The sequence below is a fragment of the Alosa sapidissima genome, chromosome 1 (genome assembly GCF_018492685.1).
Source record: "Alosa sapidissima isolate fAloSap1 chromosome 1, fAloSap1.pri, whole genome shotgun sequence".
Classification (NCBI taxonomy): Eukaryota; Metazoa; Chordata; class Actinopteri; order Clupeiformes; family Clupeidae; genus Alosa; species Alosa sapidissima.
The window spans coordinates 20,763,840-20,771,339 of record NC_055957.1 but is presented as its reverse complement, the minus strand read 5'-3'; the positions used below and the strand labels follow the sequence as shown (position 1 = coordinate 20,771,339).

General features: G+C 40.5%; 1 protein-coding gene and 1 long non-coding RNA gene across 2 annotated transcripts in view; one reads left to right on the top strand and one right to left on the bottom strand.

The window, feature by feature from the left end:
- Window positions 1-3,646, top strand: part of LOC121715155 — a 12,784-nt gene extending 9,138 nt beyond the window's left edge. The window contains exon 3 of the long non-coding RNA XR_006033538.1: window positions 3,567-3,646. This is a non-coding gene — a long non-coding RNA (uncharacterized LOC121715155). The remainder of the gene's footprint in view (window positions 1-3,566) is intronic.
- Window positions 1-7,500, bottom strand: part of LOC121715149 (CUGBP Elav-like family member 5) — a 117,079-nt gene that overhangs the window by 49,749 nt on the left and 59,830 nt on the right. The gene's annotated exons all lie outside the window — the stretch shown is intronic.

Here is a 7,500-nt window from a genome sequence, read left to right as displayed (position 1 = left end):
AACAAATCTATCCCTCATGTTATGCCAACATATTTAACTCACCTGAATATATGCCAAAGTAGATAGAGACTTAGGTGTGCAGTAACACCTGTGATAATTAGTTTGCCAGGTATGCCCAATCCAAGGAAAACTACTTAAGAAGGATGTTCCACATTATTAAGCATGCCACAGGTTTCAAACAATATGGGAAAGAAAAAGGATCTCTCTGCTGCTGAAAAGCGTGAAATTGTGCACTACCTTAGACAAGGTATGAAAACATTGGATATTTCCCGAAATCGTATGCGTGATCATCGTACTGTGAAGAAATTTGTCGCTGATTCAGAGCACAGACCGGTTTGTGCAGACAAAGGCATACAAAGGTATAATAAGGAAGGTTTCTGCCAGAAAAATTCATAGGATTAAGAGAGTAGCTGCTAAAATGTCATTGCAAAGCAGCAAAAAGGTATTTGAAGCCGCTGGTGCCTCTGGAGTCCCATGAACCTCAAGGTGTAGGATCCTCAAGAAGTTTGCAAGTGTACATAAACCTACTATTCGGCCACCACTAAACAATGCTCACAAGCAGAAACGGTTGCAGTGGGCTCAGGAATAGATGAAGACTAATTTTCAAACAGTTTTGTTTTACGGATGAGTGCCGTGCAACCCTAGATGGTCCAGATGGATGGAGTAATGGATTGTTGGTGAATGGCCACCATGTCCCAACAAGGCTGAGACGTCAGCAAGGTGGCGGAGTCATGTTTTGGGCCAGAATCATGGGGAGAGAGCTGGTAGGCCCCTTTAGGGTCCCTGACGGTGTGAAAATGACCTTGGCAAAGTATGAGTTTCTGACTGACCACTTTCTTCCGTGGTACAAAAAGAAGAACCGTGCATTCCGTATCATCTTTATGCATGACAATGCACAATCTCATGCTGCAAAGAATACCTCTGGGTCATTGGCTGATATGGGCATAAAAGGAGAGAAACTCATGTCCATCTTCCCCTGACCTCAACCCTATTGAGAACCTTTGGAGCATCATCAAGCAAAAGATCTGAGGGTGGGAGGCAGTTCACATCCAAGCAGCAGCTTTGGGAGGCTATTCTGACATCCTGCAAAAGCAGAAAAAGCAGAACCTCTCCAAGAACTCACAAGTTCAATGGATGCAAGAATTGTGAAGGTGATATCAATGAAGGGGTCCTATGTTAACATGTAACTTGGCCTGTTAAGATGTTTTTGTAACATGTACCTTTTCATTTAATTTATATGACCTCCTAATGCTGCAAATTCAACAAATGACCCTTTTTAGTTCTGTACAACCTATAAAATGTCTTGAAACTCTGTTAATAATTAATAATTTGGAACAGTGCATTTTGAGTTTTTTAATTTTTGAAAAAAATACTGTTATCATTGGGAGGTTTGTTCAATAAAATTTGAATTATACTCTAACGGTTGATGACTTGAAAATGGTCCGTGTAACGCTTTGCAGTGCTTTGTTCTATTTGCTCCATCCATCTGATCCAAATAAAAATGTGTTCAATAATCCAATTTTAAATTTTTTTAACTGGTCAGCAAATAGATAATTGCTGCTATTTTCTAAATGTGTCATTAGTCACGCAAGATAAAGAAAAAAACAGAAACTGGATTGGAAACAAAAGTAAAATTCAGTTAATATCGGATTTTTGCCTTTTTTACCGTTTTTGTGAACCACAAGCGTAGGAGGGTGACCTGATACATATTGGCGCGCGGTGTTGGTGATCACATTTTATCAGCGGATGTAGAGATGGAGGGCTATCAAACACAGTTCAGCTTGCATCAAGGTGCCAAGATAATGTCAGCTCGAGATCAGAACTTCAGATGCAGAGGGAGACATTGCTGCATCCTGATATACGTGTGTAGAATGTTCATGTTCTGGGAGGCTTTGGAGACCTACATCAGAGAGGGTTCAAGCGGAGTAGCCTAATCAAGGATCTTTGCCTACATGATCCAATGGACTTGAGCCGTAGTAGCCTATAGCAATGTAGGCTATTTGCTGTTGAAATTAATAAATGGATAAACTGATAAATTAGGCATACTCACTGTTGTGTCTTCGTTTAGCCTAATGAAACCTGGTCTAGCGTAAAGTGTTAAATAAGCAAAAATGTCCCACGTCAAACAGTGCTTGGGGTAGCCTGTAGACTGACGTCTTCTGCTTTGGGGAATTATTTGCTATGGTATGGCATGGCCATGGTATTCACATATACTGTAGATATGTTCAACATAGGCTGAAAGTTATGTTTAACGTGCCATCTCCCAAAATCGGCGAAGTTTTAGTTATTAATCTCTAAAGTAATGAGTCAAAATCACGCACAACTTCAGGCGGCGCTCTCTTCCACCATCTAGCCTGGCCCAGCTAGATGCTGTTCTCCCCCCGGTGCTCGTGGTTCAGTCCAACCAAAAGCTCAAAAAAGGAAAATTAAAAAATTGACGCATAATTTCAATGTTTAACTTCTCAACAGAAAACCGTAACTGTGCTCAATTGAAAATCAAAATATGCAACAATCCCATTTACTGTGCTGTCCTAAAGAATGGATAACGGATTTTTAAGCCTATTTTTTTATTTTTTCATGTGAATTCTGCAAATAGAACATAGCACTGCAAAGCGTTATACGGACCGAAAATTATACTGACTGTCATTTGCATCAACTATTTAGGAAAATCTGAGAAAAATGTAATTTGCATAATAATTTGGAATGCAGTGTATTTAGCCTAGATCCACTTTCAGACTTGTTGTTAATGGCTGCATTTGGCCTTGGAAAGGTTTGTGCTCCCTGAGCGCATTTTAGTTATGAAAACATTAACCATCAGCAACAGGTGGAAAATATAATGCTAACTGAAACAACTGATGAACAAGTAATAACTTTCCAAGACAACATCAAACTATTAGGCCTAGGTGAATTCACAATTGCACTCAGTTAAGATTTTTTAGTGTTGCAAAACAGGAATTTGCGATTGAACACTGGTTAAGCTCACCTCATCAAGTATTTTGTGTAAACCGCTGCTGGCTGAAGAAAATATAGCATAACTATAGCATAGGTTATGGAGCTAGTCATACAATGTTGTATTTCTCTCGAAACAAATATAAAGTCTAAAAACTCTTCAGATGTAAAGTTATGTGATCATGTCATAGTGATGCCAAAATGGGGCTTTTTTGGTCAAGTGTTAGCATTCACCTACCCCCTATGGAGATTGTAGACACACACATAGACTCATACACAGACACACACACACACAAACACACATGGGTGTCGGAGCCATTATTTTAAGTTTGAGTACAGTAATTCTGAATAATGGGACACCTATTAAGTAGATCTGGTAAAAAAAGTTTAATCACCGTTCCATATCAATGGTTATGAATGGTAACTATAAAAAACATAATAGGATGACGGTTGAGCCTGGAAGCAGGCTGCAATCAACTGTAAACAAGCTAACTGTCCATTTTATTACTGTTATAGGGCCAAAGAAAGTAGTACAACAAACTGAACAAGTCGGCTTCTTTTCAAACGAAACCGCTTGTTTCCTTTGTGTGCTATGAAGGCATGACTATTGTCTCTAGTGCCAACCAGGTGATAAGCGGGATAACGGCCTTTGAGGTGTCCAGTTATTTGCAATTAATGGACTTGGGCGGAGGCAACTTTGCCTCAGTTCTTTGCCTCTTGCAAATTAATTCCGTATAACAGGACACCTCAGCGACCGTTATCCCTCACCTTAATTTCAGTAAGGATTAATATGTGATATCTTTAAGAATATATGGATTGGGGCTGTGGCATTCTGGGAACAAACTTTGGCATTACCATCTTGTGAGCAACATTTTAGCTAGTTAATTTAGCTAATCTCTCTCTTTCTCTCTCTGTTTCTCTGTGTGCACGTGTGTGTGGTGTTTAATGTGTTGTCCTGTATGCATATTTGAATGTTTATCTGTTTGTTTATGTGTGTGTGTGTTCTTATTTGTGAAGATCCCTGGGGGGTATTCCAGAAAGCAGGTTTACTGGCTTAACTGGGTACTGTATGTTAACCCAGAGTTAGCGGTAAACCTGGGATTTCAGTTCCAGAACGCTCAAATATGATCAGGCTATGTAAGTAACTATGGTAACATAGGCTCTGAACTTAACTGGGTATGTAAACCCAGAGTAAACGGTAAACCTGGGATTTCAGTTCCAGAAAGCTCAAAAATGATCAGGCTATGTAAGTAACTATGGTAACATAGGCTCTGAACTTAACCTGGTAGGGGGTAGGTTTTGTTCAGGTTATGTTCAATTATGTTATTTCAGTGCATGTTCAACCAGGCCGCTATTTTTACACTTGTCACACAATGGCGTTTCATTTTGACAAAGGTCCGATTGACAAAGAAGCACAAAATCATGTAATATTCATCCGTGCAATTCACCATGAGAGGGTGATAAGACCACAACATCACATGATAGCCTATCCATTCTTTTCCAAACAAGTTTTTCAAGAGCACTTGAGTTTTTCAGCTGAATCCTAAATAGGATCTGGTGAGCCAAAGACAAATGTCCACTATGTGGTGGCTAGCTAGCCTACATTAAAGATTTATTTTATTCTATTCTAATCAATAGGCTACTTGAAAAGCAATCCCTACATTACCCATGGTGGATTAGAATAGAATAAAATAAATCTTTAATGTAGGCTAGCTAGCCTACACCATAGTGGACGTTTGTCTTTGGCTCACCAGACAGATGGACAAAAAACATCTCAGACACATTGAAGATATAATTAAAACAAGTACAGTACAAAAAAGGGAAAACATAGAAAATGAATAAATAAGTTTAAATATAGACTACATAACAGCTCAGCCGGGTATGCGTGTTTTCACTAAGTTTGGTTAAGAATGCTGATGGCATTTGGGATAAAATTGTTTTTTTAATAGGCTAAACACGCTCTCCGACTGGGAGTTTTTGTAGTGTTGGAGACACATATCGGCAAGCTGTCGGTCGGTGCATAAAGTTTGCCTTGCGCTAAAGCAATTCCTGCGCAACTTCATTCGTTTTCCTGGACACAAACCCATGAGAATCATTAAAGTGTAGTTTCACCAACTGGCAGGTCAGCATCACTTATTAAGTTTTCCAAATGTGACGGAACAGGTGTCATAATACCAGTTTCGGCGATGGGAGGTGGTATGCGGGCAACATAACCACCAGCCAAACTGCAATACACGAATAACTCGCACGGCTTGTGGGTGTTAGGGATGGCGAAAACTAAACATTTTCTTGACCGACCACCGAGCCTCACTAGACGGTTGAAACCGGTTAACCGATTAGTTTAAAAGCTTGTATTCGAAATGGTTTGGGTACAAGGTGATCGCGTTGAAGGCGTTTGTCTAGCGTTAAAAGCTCATTTGAAACATTGCCGCGGCTCATTTAAGAAAATGACAGCTCAGAAGAGACGCCGCTTTAGTTTGAGGTAGTGCTAACAATAAAGAAAAAGAAAAATTGATGATCCTTCCTGAAATGTATATGTAATGTATTTCCAAATCTAAGCCCATCTTATGAGGAATGTTGCCTAAGACTGCAACATGATAAAACCATTGGATAAAACAGGCACCTTCAGAATGCGTAAAAGACGCACCAGCCAAGGCCTAACTCACTCTGTGCTTTCTAATAATGGACAGAACAACTCTTTTGTATAATTAATATTATTTTTTTATTCTCGCTTAATCTATGAACGAGAATACTGTAGCCAACAGCTCACAGACAGGTGTTAAGGGTTAGGCTGCCACCTGATTATTAAAACATAACACAACGGTTTGGCCATTAGTTATTCTTGGAAAATAAATTAACGAAAAACAAGTTAAATAGAGAATACTGTGGCCTACAAAATAAACTGTGAAAATCTTTAATGAATGCATAAAAGACGCCTGAAAGCAGCAACAATGGAATCAACTGTAAACAAGTTAACGGTCCATGTGATCGCTGTTATAGGGCCAAAAAACTTTGTAGCCTACAAGTTGGCTGAAACGGAACCTTCGCGTATTAAAGGCATGGCTATTGCCTATAGTGGCAACCGGGTGATAAGCAGGATAACGGCCTGCGATGTGTCCTGTTATACTGAATTAATGCTACTGGGGGATAGAGGATAGGCTACCCATGCCTTCCGACATTCATCACCCTTCTGATGCTGGAGCGCAAAGGTTTAACTTGGCCCACAGCTGCAGAACCTGCGTTAAAATAGAAAATTACATTTGGGATTCTCAAGGAGTCTATGGCCCACTCAATCTGTGACAAGGTAGGCTAGTTTAAGAAAGCATCATTCAAAGCAGTCAATACAATACGTAATGTCCACTGAATTATTTAATTGTGCTTTTGACATTAAATAGGCTATCCTAAGGTACGCATTTACAGGGTCAGTTAGGCTATTCTCTGCCAAGCAAGGTCTCGTTCCTTGGCAGACGCTCAAATATTGCTCTTTTTTGGTCATTACAGTTCTCTCCTCCTCGTAAGCCTCGAGGAGAACTTGCTACTCCGCCTCTGATCAAATACGGTGCTCTTCATTTCGTCGGTTTCACTCATGGTTTCGACTCTCAATAGATGATGCCTTTATAAGTTCGCCGTGAATGCGCACAACTCTAGGTTATCTAACACAGGGTTGATTGAACTAGCTGGTAACCGGTGTTTTGGAACCGACAGCTCGGGTTTAGTCGCCACAGGTTCAGACAACCCAGAGGTTAAGTTTTATCTCAGTTTGTTAAACCTCCTTTCTGGAATGCCCCCCTGTTTATCTCATCATAACCATTCAGTCTAAATTCTTCTGATGACCTTGATTGGCTGAGTGGGCTTAGCACCATCCTAATTGGCCAATCAGGGCACCCCAGGCATCACCATATGCATCTGATGCGCTTGATTGGCTAAATGGGATTTAGACAGCTGTCATAATGTCCAATCAGAGGGTGCCTTTGGTAAATAAAGGACTGTGGGAGCAGACAAACAAACGGGATGACCTTGATTGGTTAATTATGTTTGTCAGAAACTGTAATGGCCAATCAGAGACTCTGATGAAGAAGAAAGAGATAGTGTGTAATGGGCAGAAAAATATGCTTTTCTCTTTTCACTCTCTCTGCCACTGTAGCATCAGCAGCCTGGGTCTCTTCTCTACCACATGCTGTGTGTGTGTGTGTGTGTGTGTGTGTGTGTGTGTGTGTGTGTGTGTGTGTGTGTGTGTGTGTGTGTGAGACAGGGGTGTGTGTTGAAAGGGGTTGACTAATGCAATTAAAGTGTGACTGATTGAAGGAGAGGGCAAATTATCACAGCCATGATTGTCCTCTGTGTCAACCAGGAACAAGCCATTCAACTCTGATTAAAGTGCTGGAGAAGTGTGTGTGTGTGTGTGTGTGTGTGTGTGTGTGTGTGTGTGTGTGTGTGTGTGTGTGTGTGTGTGTGTTTATGTGGTGGGAAGGGGAGTGAAAGGAAATGAGAGGGAGAGAGAGACTAATATCCACCTCACACCTTGGGAATAAGAGAGTAAATCAATTAATG